Raw genomic sequence first — 13,665 nt, forward strand, 5'->3', positions numbered from 1 at the left:
AGGACAGGCCGGACCCACTGCGGGTGGGCGCGGGCGCTGCCCCGTTGGCAGGAGGAAGGGGTACAGTGAAGGGGCTCGCTGGCAGCCGTCCTGCTGGACCCGGCTGCTCCCCACCTCTTGGCACCCAGCAGGTGTTCAGAAACCGCAAGGCTGGCTGGTAAGACCCCCGGCGGGGGGACCCACTTGCAGGGGAAGGGAGGGGGGTGAGGGGTCAAGAGTGGCCTGGACCAGGGTCCAGCCTGAGGAGGCAGAACAAGGCGGCGGCTCCAAGCAGTGGCGCACAGAGAGCTGGACTCGTGCTGCCTATGGAGGCCAAGAAGCCAGAATCCTGCCCATCCCACCGACCACTCCCCTCCTCCAGACCTCCATGCAGGGCTGGCAGGGGCGGGTCTTCCTCCCTGTGGTCGCCCAGGGACCCACGCTGATGGGGCTGCCACAGAGGAGGGACAGAGAGAGTCTGGCTGCCACAGGAAGCCCCTGCACCACTGCCCACCATGAAGGACGCCTTGCGGGGCGTCTGTCCGCGTGGCAAGGGCTGACATCCAGCCACAGAACACGGTGAGAAAATCCACCTGTAATCAGTTGAGGGGGGAAAAGGCGGTCATCGCGGGCCTCTGTGCTGTGGCCCCCTCCCCGGGGCACGTGGGCTCCACGCACACAGCCATGCGATGGACAGACAAAGCCATCTCGGAGACAGAAGGCTTCTGCGTCGCTGTCAGTAACTCGGAGTTTCCGTAACAGATTTCTGACACCTGCTCCCTGCCGAGAGGTCCCATGCAGCCCTGGGGCCTGGCGCCTGCTTTCTGACCACTGCTGGGCACGGGGAGTTACACCACGTCCAGGCAGTAAGCTCGGAGAACACATGTCCCCAGAGTGGGAGTCAGGCCCCGAGGGCTGGGCCCGTGGCTCCCAGTCAGCCCCTTCCTGCCTGTCTACCGCTTGCTCCGATTCACTGGGGCCCCAGGACCCAGGGCCCCCGTGGACAATAGTACAACGGCCCATGGGCTGGGCAGGGACTCACATACATGCTGTGATGCTCTCGTGACTGACCGTCCATCTCTATCTGCTCTGAGTGTCCCAAAGGCCCTGGCCAGTAAAGAAAGCAAGCCTGTGGCCCGCGGCTTTGCTCCCTACTCTGGGGCGTACTGGATGCTTGCCAGACCTGGGGGCCCCAAGGAGACCCCCCGACACAGGGCCAGTCTCCTGCAAGTGGGATGACAACCCCTTGCTCAGAGCACGTCCCTCCGTGCCCGGCCTCACCCCGGGCCAGCCAGCTCCCGACGCGCGGGCGTCATTGCCGCCCCATCTGCACAGGTCTCCGTGGTGAGGACTCTTCAAATGGTTATTTCCGGCCACTGAAGAGTTTCTTAGCGCCGACTGAGGCAGGCGTGAACACGGCGTCTGTCCAGAGTTATTACTCGGTCGTGTCTAAGTCCGACTGTCAGTCGAGCTGGAGAAGCTTGACCCCTCATCACCATGGGACGATTGAAAACCATGAGGTTGTTTTCAACACCAGCGGCTCCTCCTCGCTCCGGCTTGTGTCCTGCCCTGAGGCCCTCCTGCGATGCACCGCTGGTGCTCCAGACGTGCGGGGCCTGGGGCTGCCCACGAGGGGCGAGGGCCTTTCTCCTGCAGGACGAGCAGCCCCGCCAGCCCCCCAGACCTGCAGCCCCCATGCAGTTTCAGAGTTCAGGGCAGATGGGGAGGCCCCTGCATGGTCTGATTAGGTTGTAACCGCCCCAGGGCGCCTGGGGGGCTCAGGCAGTGATGTGTCTGCCTTCAGCTCAGGTCATGATCCCGGGGTCCTGGGATCCAACCCCACATCGCCGGGGGACGGGGTGTCCTTGCTCAGTGCTGAGTTGCTGGTCCTTCCGACCCTCACCACACTCACACTTCCACTCTCTCTCTCAAATAAATAAGTAAAAATCTTTTATAAATAAGCAAATAATACAGTCACCCTCCAGGGACGAAGGCCTTGGATAACTGGCTTCTTAGAGCAAACACTCGTCCACGGCAGGTCTGGGCCGTGGGTCTGGGGGCCCGGGCCACGGTCCAACGCAGAGCACAGCCGTATGTCACCACGCACTGAGAAGGGGAAAGCCCGGTGATCGTCCAGGCCAACACTCAGATTCAGAAACAGGACCAGAGAGGGGCAGCCATGGGCCCGCAGTCACACAGCTAGGGACACACCTGCACCAACAAACCCCACAGGCTGGCTGGCGGAAGTGACAGGGAAAAGCGCCAGGAGTCAAGGCCATCTAGGCCCCCGATGCAAGTCTTCTCTGGTCCAGCGGATGAAAAGGACCAACTCACCACTCGGTCAAGCCAGGTGATCCAGAGCTGGGACAAAGCCCTCAGAGGGATTCGATCCTCAGAGGACGTGGGAGAAGAGGCTTGGCCAGACGGGTGGAAAACTCACTCGGAGTTCGGTCACGGTGATTCCGAGGTCCGATTGTGGACCATCGCCTTGGGGGAACATGCGTGGAACACAGGCGCCAGACCCCGCCATGTCGGGGAGGGGAGGGAAAGCCCCTCTCGCAGTCTCCCCAGCTCTCCCAAAGAGAAAAGGGCCAGGCTTGCCAAAGGTATCACACAAAATGACAGGCATCTGATGTTTTGAATTTCAGATAACCCAGAAACATTTTCAGTGTAACTATGCTCCAAACACGAAACACTAGAGAAATGAGTCACGGATTATGTGAAGTGCATATTTAACTGGGTGTCCCATGTCACGTGTGGTGGTCCTAGTGGGAGCAGATATATGCCTGTGTCTCCCCGTGTCGCTGCGTCTGCAGCGTCCCACGCGGGAAGGACCCGCCTCCTGGGCAACGGAGGGAAGGCCGCCCTCTCCTTCTGCTCGTGGCCCAGCCTCTCCATTTTCTCTGCTCCCCCAGGGCCAGGAGGCTCTCCGCTCGCACACAGCAGGCATCACCGTCCTTCAGGCTGAATGGATGAAAAATCAAACACCAGAGCCCAGCAGACATGGGGCGGAGACCTGGCCTGGGGGGACAGTCAAGCAGCCGCTCAGCCCAAAACCTGCTCCCCATCCCATACCCCACTCGCTCACGGGGGCCCTCCGGCCTCTCCTTGCTCCGTTCCCTGTGGAAGCAGCTGTGAGGCTCCCGACAGGAAAGGATGCGCAGGATAAGACAGGAAGGCGGCGGGGGGGCATGCAATCTTGGGGGCTAACTGGGGTGTCCTCCCACTCTCCCCACCACCCCCCGCTACCGTCCCCACACAACTGTCTTCTGGCTCCACGGCCTGCCGGAGGCCCCTCTCTCGCCTGGTCAGCTGTGGGACAAGACACCTAGCTTCTCCACTTCAGGCCCGTGAGGAGGCCAGGAGGCCCGGCCCCTGGCTGGGGGGCAGTATCCCTGCCATCGTGCAAAGGACAGGGCGGTGGCCCCTCCCTGCTCACCAGCCTCCAGCAGGGGACATCCCAAACTGACCCCTGCCCGGGCATCTCCTGCTCAGCCTTCCACGGGTCCCCCCACGGCACACCCCCACGTGGCTGCAGAGCGCACCTCCCTTCCCTCTGGGCTGCAGGGCCACCAAGGGGAGGAGGTGCTCAAAAGCCCGGTCCCCCCCCATACCTGAGGCGCAGGTCCGCTGACAGCACATGCTCTGCTCCTAATAAGATGCCAGGCCTCCCGCTGCCAGGGAGGAAATCTCATGTTCCGAGCAGCGGGGAGGCGGCCACCCTGGTCTACTTGGCGGTGCTGGCGGCCGCTTGATCGCAGCCCTGGGAAGGAGGGAGAAGCCGTGGGGGTGGGAGAGCCGGAGCGTGGAGCCAGGAGAAACGTCTGGAATTCGGGACCTGGGCCAGGGGCGGGCAAGAAACTGGCTCCTGGGGTAAAACTGCCTCCTAGGCTCAAAGTGATAACTTGAAAGATCTGCCCCTCAGGCCTCAGAGGACCGGCCTCCCTCGTTTCAGCGCGGGGCAGGGTCTCAGGGCAGGACAGACAAGCCACAGGCCGAGCCGCCGGCACGCGGCCGGGACAGCACAGGGTCCCACAGCCGTGTCCGTCACCCCCGCTTAGCCCCTTCGCAGAGCCCGCCCTGGCCTCCAGCCCCCTAGCACTGGGCGCAGGGCGGGAGGAGACCCCGGGCCTCGGAGCCCCGGCCGCCAGGGCCCGGCCTTGAGATCACCTTCCCTACGAACCGCCCGCCGGCGGGACCCTGTGCTTCAACAAGAGGCTGTGCGTCTGCAGCCCCAACTCCAGGAGAGCTAACTGCTCGCGGCGTCTGCTCCGAGATCGCGGCCCAGCTGACCCGCTACTCACCCGCTCGGGGCAGTGAGAGCTGAGAGGGGGCGGTGGTGAGGAGGGGCCCCAGGCCTGGCTCTCCTCGGGGCCACATGCGCCCTGAAGGGACCCAGGTGGGCCCCCCGAGGAGGGCTCGATGTCCGTCCAGGCCCTGTGCCCCGATTCGACGCAGCTTCTCGAGAGGCTGATGGAGGCTTGTGTCCCCATCCCAGCCTGACCCCAGCAGAGGCTCCCTTCCAAGGAGGAGGACAGCGTTGCTCCCCAGAAGGACACCGTCCACCCCCTCCACCGTTCTCGGTCCCCAGCTCTGCCCCCAGCCTCCTGCACCCCTCCTGCTGCCTCACCTACCTTTCCCTCAGGCCCCTCCCCTCTCCCCCTGCGCTTCTGGGCCATTCCGGACTCAGGGCACCACAGGGAGACAGGATCGGGTTAGAGGGGAGGTGGGCAGATGGAGAGAGCCTGCTTGGGGCCCCAGAAAACGCTCAGCCCGAGGTGACGTTTCATAGGGAGAGGTCAAGGGAAAAGTCAAGGGTACAGTGTCTGCTGCAGGCAGGAGGGCTGCAGGCAGGGAGCGAGCCCCCGGGGTGGGAGCTCTGAGACAAAGGCCTCCTGGCACAGGGGCTGGGGGGTGCTCTAAGATGGGGGCCTCCCGGCAGTGGAAAGACAACCCATTAGGGTTGTCTCCCTAGGTCTGGGACAACATGGGACCCTCCTCTGGACAGTACAGAAGGCCCAGGGACATTCACTGCCCTCTGGAGCTCAGTCACGCCGGCCCATTCCGGGCTGAGAGCTGAGCCGCAAGCCAACGGCCACCAGCAGGCTGGGGAGGTGGGGCTAAACCAGGTCTGTGGAAACCATGGCCCTGAGGTGGAGGGACAGTGGTCTCGATGGCAGTGGCCAGGGGACTGGACACACTGACCCAAGGAAGAGACGGTGGCCCTGCTGGGGACACTGCGGGCAGAGGGTCAGACTCTGGATTCCGGGGGCCCTGGGGAGCCGGCAAAGGTTTGGGAACAAGACAAAGCCAGGGGAAGAAAGGCAGGAGTGAGGAGGACCAGGTCCCGAATTCCAGAGGATGACCACAGTGGTCATGCACATGTCCACATGGCGCTCCAAGCCAGGGGAGGGCGGGTCTCCCAGAAGGACTGGGCACTTCCCTCCACAGCTGTCCTGGGTCTCCTCAGGGTCAAAAGACCCGCCAGTTGGCAGACTCAGGCCAGGGTGACTAGAGGTGGGCCAGGATCCGCTCCAGCAGCAGAAGCAGGGCACGGCACTTGGCTGAGGCCAGGGACCAGGAAGCAGGGATGCCCCCCATAGCTGGTTGAGCCAGCCCCCCGCCCAGGACGGCGGTGGAGGGCAGGAGGGTCCACGGCAGCGGCTGTCCTGCCTGGAAACTTGCAGAGAGCAGGCCTTTGAGAAAGATCAGTGTATAGCGTCAGCACCAGAGTCCCCGCCAGCCGTCTGTGGTCTCACGTGGTCGAGGCCTGGACACCACGCGGGGCAACAAGGGGCTGGCAGACAGGAGAAGTGGGCCAGGAGGCTGACCAGGCCTCTAGCCGCAGCAGCTGCCCAAGCCCCCAGCACGCAGGTGCGTTTCCATCCGAAAGGCAAGACCCCTCACGTAGGAAACCTCCTGCCATTTCTGCAGTGTGGCTCCCTTCCCCTGGAGGGGGGGCCTTCAGGAAAGCTGCCCAACAGCCTGGGGGTCTCCCCGGGGGTGCCAGGTAGAGGCTGGCATGGGGCCACATGGGGGCTGAGGAGCCCCCAGGCTCAGCCACGCGATTCCGTCGGGATCTCCGGGCTTTTGACCCAAGCCGTCCACACACCCCCTCCCGCTCATCCAGGACAGAGAAAAGAGAAAATCAGCTGCAGTAGAAGTCTGGGTCCATGTGAGCAACTGTCCGGGTGACTTTTTCCAACAGAAAGCGGGGACAGGGCTGCAAAGACGTGGAGAGGCCGGCACGGCGCGGGGCCCGCTCCTGGCGCCCGGCATCTTGTCTTCTCGGTGATTTTATGAAGAGCCGGGTCAATTTCCCCTTAAATCCCGAGGCTGGGATCCCTTCGCCTAGATTCTATTTTAAAACGCTGAAAGACTATTTCAGCGCAGGAATCAATAAAATGCACCAAAAAAATGGAAAAGGAGCTTGCGGAGACAAACAGCTCCCTGCGTCTCGCTAAAAGCTGTTTTTTAAGACCTCAGTAAGCTGCAGCTTTAACGTGATTCCGCGGCCCACACTCAGTCCACTCGGATGCTTCCGTGGCCAGCAGCACCCGCTGTCTTGTCCCAGCCAGGCAGGGCGGGGCCCCCGCAGCTGCCCCTCAGGGAGGGGGGCCTGCAGGGTCCGCCCGGAAGCCGCCTGAGGCTCCGGCAGATGCACGACCAAGCCCGGATCGATTGCCCTAACTGGGTGACAATCCGACCTCAGGCAGAGGGGCCGTCCACAGCTCTGGTGTCTCTGGTGTGGGCCCACGGGAGCCATGGGAGCAGGAAGAGTGAGGGCAGGGGCTGGCCCTGAGCACAGCCCAGGAGAGGGGCGGACAGATCCTCGGACAACCTCAGGAGCAGGGGAGGCAACCCCGCCGCGCCGCCCGGGAGCGAGCAGCCCTTGCCGGGTGAGGCCAGAGACGTCGGAGCCCAGACTGTCAGATTGGCGGTGGCCTCCCCTCTCCTCCGAGCCACAGTCCCCTTAGCAGAAATGCTTTCTGGGACCCCATCACCTGGGGGGCAGGGCTGGAGACAGAGCCGGTGCCTCCCTGCCTGCCTGTGTCTCAGCCTCCGCAGGGGTCCTGTCACCGGAAGAGGAGTCAGACCTGGGCCTGGGGACCCCCTCACACGGGAAACGAACCCGTGCTTGAACAAGAGGGCGGGCCCGGGCCTGCGGGCTCCCACAAAGACAAGCTACGGGCCCTTTCAGGGGCCCCAGAGCCTCCGCTCACGTCAGCAGTCCCGTTCCTGCCCTGATGCCAACAGCCCCCCAGCAGGAAGGGCATGAAAGTCAAATTCAGAAGCACATCCAGTGTACCGCCACCCGGCAGGGCAGGTGGGGGAGAAGGCTGAGCGCCAGGGACGTGGATGGGGTGGGAGGCGTCCTGGAGGGACTGGCGCTCTGCCAGGCAGGAAACAGCGTGAGCTTCCCGCCTCGCTGGTGCCAAGAAACAGGGTCGTGAGCCGCGGAAAATAACATCTCAGATGTCTACCTCCAGGCGGCAACAAAGAGGCTGCTGGCGCTGTAATTATCACAACAAAAGGACAAAAGGAAGCCGCCTTTCCCGAGGAGGCTGGAGGCTCTCCCTGCTCCAGCAGCAGCTCCGGGGGAGCGTGCCTCCCGGGACCCATTTCACAGGCAACAACGCAAAGGCCGGGCCCTGGATGTGCAGGATTTGAACCCAGACGCTTCACCCGACACACGCAGCCTCCCTGCTGGGTCTGCCCGCAGCCCTGTGTCCAGCTCGCCCCCAGCTCACCCCTCCGCCCCGCCCTCACCCCAACCTGCTTTAGGGTCCCAGGAGCAGGGAGGCCTCTTCCGACCACCCCAGACACATCCCCGGCCCTGCCCCTCCACACCTCCCTGCCCGCTTGCTGGGTTTTCGTCGCCCGCACTCAGCCCCCCTGACCTTGGCAGAAGCTCAGGGTACTTCTTTCCCGACTAGCTCTCCCCACAGGAGTGTATCTCTGCCGAGGCCGCCATCTCGTCGCCGTTGTTCACCACAGCCTTCCAATTTCTGCGCCTGGCTCACGGGAGCCGCTCCTCGAGTCCTCAGGAATGAGGCGGACATCGCTCCTTCCTTCATGACTTCACCGATGGAGACTGAGTCCCCACAGGAGCCCAGCACCGCATTAGCCCTGGGAACAGAGCAGCAGCGGGGGAAGCAAAGCCCCTGCCCGCACAGCTCGCCGGCCGGTGGGGGAGACCGATGAACACACGCAAAATACAAGGCGTTTAAGGGGGATTCATGGGGCAAGGGACTGGAGTCACGTGGTCAGGAGGAGATGGGGTCCTCTGGACGGGGAGGCCGGGAAATCCCTCAGACGTGCGGGGACATCACACAGTGGAGGAGTGAGCCAGGTGAGGAACTGGGGCAAGGTGCTCTAGGCAGGAAGCAGCAGGTGCAAAGGCCCTGTGGCAGAAGCAAGCTCAGGATGGCCAAGGAACCTTGCAAGCCAGCGTTCCCCTGAAGGTAGGAGGCTTCCCCGCGGTGACTAATCATCACACCAGGGCCAGCCTAGCCTGGGGAAACGGAACCAGAGTCCACAAGGCTCTGGCCCCTCGGTCGTCATAACCCAGGCGGCCCTCCAGAGCAGAAGGCTTTACCCTGCCCCAACCTCTGTCTCCCCACCAACCAGATCTTCACCCCTATTCTAAACCCACAGCTAAGCCCAATTCCCCTCAACCACAACCGTCCCCACCCAACTCCTAGAATCCTGCCCGACCACCTGATTCTGCCTAAGCCCCAACTTTGCCCAACCACCTGCCACCCCAGTCCCAGCTCCAGATCCAGGCCTGCCCTCAGCCTGAGATCATGGCCACCCACACGCTGACCGTCTTCTACTTCCCTAGCCGCTCCTCGTGGCCCTGTGCCCACCACCCACCACGTCTGCTCCTTCCATGGGTCTCACGGGGGTCCCTGCCCACCACCGAGCACACACATCACGTCTGAGACTCAGCGGAGACCTCCATCGGCTCACAACACAGTGGTCTGCTAGTGGCCCTGGCTGATGATCACGGGCCCTCTGACCCTGGGCTCACCCTGACTGTCTATCCTGGGGAGCTCCCACATGGGCAGAGGTGGGGTTCGCTGCCCAAGGATGGGAAGAGGCTGCGTGAACACCCCCTCCCACCCGCGGGTCAGCCGGCGTCGCAGTGACAAACAGAGGCCGGGCGCCTGAGACAGCAGAAACAGCCTGGGGGTCTGGGACCTGTGCGCAGGCGTGGCTGGCCCTCCCGAGCCTCCCTGCCGGCGTGTGGATGACTGTCCCCTCCCATGTCCTCACGTGGTCGTCCCCCAGTGCATGTCTGCATCCCACTCTCCCCTTCTCGTAAGGACACTGGTCAGCGTGGATCAGGGCCCCCACTGACCTCCCTTACCCTCATCACTTCTGCAAAGACCCGTCTCCGGGCACCGTCGCTCTGAGGCCCTGGGCTGGGAACTCCAACATGCGACTTGAGTAACACTGTTCAGCCCGTAACGCCGTCATTCGCGTCCGCATCAGCTTTCAGACGGGAAGTAACCCAAGGTCGCTAAGGACCCTCCAGTTCTGCTGGGAGAACACGTCGCTGTGTTGCGGCTTCAGCTGTCCCGGGTGGGTTGTCTCTGCTTGCTCTGGCCAGGCCCAGGGGCCGAGCTCCGCCATGCTCAAGGGACAGTGGTGGCCTAGGCCCCAGGCAACGTGAAGGTGGGGCCATCGCCTGAAGACCCTTGACTCCCGAGCGGGGGGCGTGCACCTGCGGGGCGGTGAGGACCACTCATCCACGAGGGGGTGATGGGCCCAGGGTCCCTCACTTCCTGCTTGGTTTTCTTCTGGAAACAAACAGGGGGGGTAGATGGATGGATGCATGAACCCATCCCTTCAGAGAGAATAACCAAAACTCAGTGCCATAGTCACGTACTGACGGAGGAAAGAGTGAAGCCGGCTCTCCCCTCCTGTTGACTTACCTCTGTTGGCGTGACCCAATACCACATCAGCTTCTTCTCGCCCTCACCTCACCCCTCCGTCCCCACCTCAGGCAAGCTCCGCCTGTGCACTGCCCCCTGCACTGGTCACCCCAGCATTCAGGTCAGGGCTGCCCAGGGCTGAGCCTGCGGGAGGGCTGGGTCCAAGGCCGGCTGCCTGTCTCGGGTCGCCACTCACTTCCTCAGATGGTGGGACGGGGTTGTGCAGCGACCCCGCCAGCCAGAGTTCCTTCGCCATGTCCCAGGCACCCCGAGGAGCACAGCCCAGGTCCACGCAGCCCCACCCTCATCCTCTTCCCAGAACCCCCTGGCAGCCTCCCGGGCAGGTGTCAGGTCTCGGCCCTGCCACCGGGACAGTCACTGAGGTCAGGACTGGGAGAGCAAGGTCCAGGCAGCCCCCAGCCCATGTTCTGAGCCCATTTCTTGCCTCTCCTGGAGATGGACGCCGCTCAAGAAAGACCCCACACCACACTCATAGCCATGGCCCGCGGGATCGTCACCGATCTGACGGGACATGAGGATCCCTGCCCCACACACGCTGCAGGGATCACGGTCACTATCCCCACCTTCCTCCCAGGGTCTAGACAGGAGAGGCAGAACGGCGCACCTGCAAGTCATGGAGGGTCTGGAGGGTCAAGCAGACCCGCTGGGTGTCAACGGCCATCGCGGGCCGTGGGCTCTTTCCACGCAATGTCGCTCCCATTCAGCTTCTTGGGAATGGGACCGAGATCAAGGGAAATAGAGCAGCATAAAATAAACAAGTGAAAACAAGGCACGATCTCGCCCAAGGTCACACGACACTGGGATTTGCACACTGGCTCCTCCCTTCCCCCACTGCTGTGGCCTTGCTCACAAGCGTGCAGCCCACACCCCCTGAGATCCTCTGGACTGCTTTGTACGCGTCCCCATGGGGCCTCTCCCCTGCCCGTCCACAGTGACTCTGCTGGGCATTGGGAGGCCCCTGCTCTCGGCCCCACTCGCCGCCATTGAAAGGGGCAGATCATGTCTCCCTCCACTGTGGAGGGGAATTGGTGGCCCCAAAAAGGGGGAAATCCTTAATTGGTAAAAGCGTCTTTGCCGGTATCATTGAATTAAAGATTGTGAGATGAGGAGATTGTCCTGGATTTTCCGGGTGGCCCTTCCTCCAATGGTAAGTGTCCTTATAAGGAAAAGGCAGGGAGACGTCTGAGACACGCAGAGAGAGGGATAGGCCACGTGGGGAACGATGCAGAGACTGAGGGCACGGCCACATGCCCCAGGGTGCCTGGAGCCCCCAGAAGCTGGAAGAGGCAGGAAGGACCCTCCCCCAGAACAGCGGATCCCCCCGGTGCCCTCTCTGCCCTGCCTGCTTGCCCGGCCCACCCTCGGCCCCAACTAGTATCCTCCCCAAAACAGACTTCTGCACCTGGAACCTCAGACTGTGACCTTTTTTTGGAATAAGCGTATTTGTAGATGTAACTAAGGCAAGGGTCTCGAGATGAGATTGACCTGGGGGTTGCTGAGGGGCTCAGCTAGTGAGGGTCCAACTCGGGTCATCATCTCAGGGTGGTGAGACCGAGCCCCGAGTCAGGCTCTGTGCTGGGCATGGCACCTGCTGATGATTCTCCCTCCTTCTCCCCTGCCCGTCCCCCCAAGAACACAAGCTTGACGCAGCTCAGTGTCTCTTCTTCCCTCCACTCGCAGACACCGGGCAGAGCTGCCCACCTCCCTCTTCCCCACCTCCAGCCCGGGACCCCTGCACAGCCACCTGTCCTGCAGCCCAGCGTGGCCGTCCTTCTTTGAGCCCTCGCCGCGCCCACTGCCGCCCCTGCCCGCTCCGAGAGAAGATTAGCACGCCTGCTCGGCCGCATGTGTTCCTAGGGTTAGTCCCGCGTTTGTTTATGGGACAATAACACCCGTTCCCAGCAGCTGACACGCTCATCGGGCTTTGCCAGGTTCGGAGGGAAATGCCGGCTGGCAGGCAGCAAGATAAGATATGTAAGGCCTAACTCGCGGTGACCTTTCTTTTTACTCCGAAAACCACTTGCTAAAGAAAAATCTCGGCCGTCGTAAATCACCCTCGCTCAGCAGCACATGGGCGGCCGCTGGAAGCCAGGGCGCATTCATCATGGTTTTAGGGGCTCTGACAGCCTGCCCCGGTTTAAATGTGCAAATTGCTGCCCTCCCTGGGCCACCACTCCTCCTTTAGCAAACTTCTCCCCTCCAGCTAGCAGCATGCCTCTCGGAGCGCGAAAGCAGCTCAGACATCACCTCCTCCAGGGAGCCCTCTCTGATATACACCCCAAGATGAGTTTTTTCATGGAAGAGAAGCGGGCAGGTGTTGTTGACAAGGTCAAGGCAAGACTGTCTAAGGGTGGTATTTATATCTCCAGGAGCTGAGTATATACAGAAGAGTTCCCCGGCCCTCACTGCTGCAGCCTACAGCCTATAGATCAAATCTGGCCCATTGTCTGTTTTTATAAATACAGTTTTATTGAAACTGTTATGCCCATTAATTGATATATGCCACAAAGCCTGAAAGATCAGCTATCTGTGTGTTTATAGGAAAAGTTCTCCAACCCCTGACCTTGACCTTAACTTTGAATGCCACCCCACGAATGATCACTCTTTCCATTTGCTGGTGCAGAGTAAGGTTCAGAGATGGCCATGGGCTCTCCCCGGGCTACACAGCAGTGAGTCCTAGTGCCGGAGCCTGGAATCAGGGTCTCAGCTGCCTGTTAGGTCTGTGCGTCTAACCCAGACGGCTGACCTCATACAGAGAAAGGCAGCCCAAACCCAAATGTGTAGTGGACACGGCATGATCATTCTGGCCTTGTTCCCTCACAGTTTCCTGGGCCAGCTCTGCAGAATCCCACCTCCTAGCTCTCCCTCCAGACTGGGGACCTCAGCTCACAGAGGCCTCGCTACATACCCGCCCATTCTCTTCCTGCTGCCCGCATTCCTCCAGGAAAAACCGTTCTTAGCCCTGAGCAGCCACCGTGGGAGAGTGACGTGTCCCTTCCTGGCTACCAGGCCTCCCCCAGAGCCCTAAGGAGCAGGGCTGGGAGGAGGGATATGGATAAGCTCCAGGCATGGTACCCGGCTCGGACTCAGAAAAAGAGGAAGGCCCAGGACACACAGCCACGGGCCGAGCACATGGTCCAGTGTCCTGGCACAAAAGAGGGGACGCTCAGAGCTCACTATTGAGAGCTTAAAGGAGGGGCTGTTTCTAGATGAGTGGGTGGGGTAAAGGACACCAACTAGGGAGGCTGAGTTGCCCAGAGCCCACCTCGGGCAGGAGCAGGAAAGATACCAGCGCCCGCCACCCTAGCAGCCAAATAGGGGGGCTATCGGCAGGGGCGGGGCCTCGGGGATGAGCCCACTCATGGCCCACTTGCAGCCTGTAGGGGACGCGGGGTGCAGGGGCCCTCCTTCCACCTCCTACCAGGGCCTCCCATGGCAAAGCACGACCGGGAGCCCCATGGCTACCAGCAGCCCATGTCGGCACCTGCCCCCTCTGTCTGGGCTACTTTGTCTCCACCTGTCAGATGGGACAGGTCGCACTGCAGCGACAGGGAGCCCAGCTCTCACGCAGCACCGTCCGGTGGTCCACTCTCATCCGCCGAGAAGATCACGGGCGACCTGTGCTGGCCCTGCACCGGCCTGCCTCCCTTCTGCTCTCGCGGCCTTGGCCAAGGTGAAGGAAGGGTGCTGGGACCAGTGGCAGGACAGGACAGGCGAACAGGGT

At 62.2% G+C, this 13,665-nt stretch overlaps 1 long non-coding RNA gene across 1 annotated transcript; it reads right to left on the minus strand.

Moving 5' to 3' along the window:
• Positions 1-7,980: 7,980 nt before the first annotated feature.
• On the minus strand, positions 7,981-11,769 carry LOC125099068 (uncharacterized). The gene is made up of 3 exons (XR_007127021.1): positions 11,686-11,769; positions 9,353-9,522; positions 7,981-8,384 (listed from the first exon to the last, which is right to left on the minus strand). It is a non-coding gene; the product is annotated as an uncharacterized LOC125099068 (long non-coding RNA).
• Between the last annotated feature and the right edge of the window lie 1,896 nt (positions 11,770-13,665).

Source organism: Lutra lutra, chromosome 4, assembly GCF_902655055.1.
Source record: "Lutra lutra chromosome 4, mLutLut1.2, whole genome shotgun sequence".
Taxonomy (NCBI): Eukaryota; Metazoa; Chordata; class Mammalia; order Carnivora; family Mustelidae; genus Lutra; species Lutra lutra.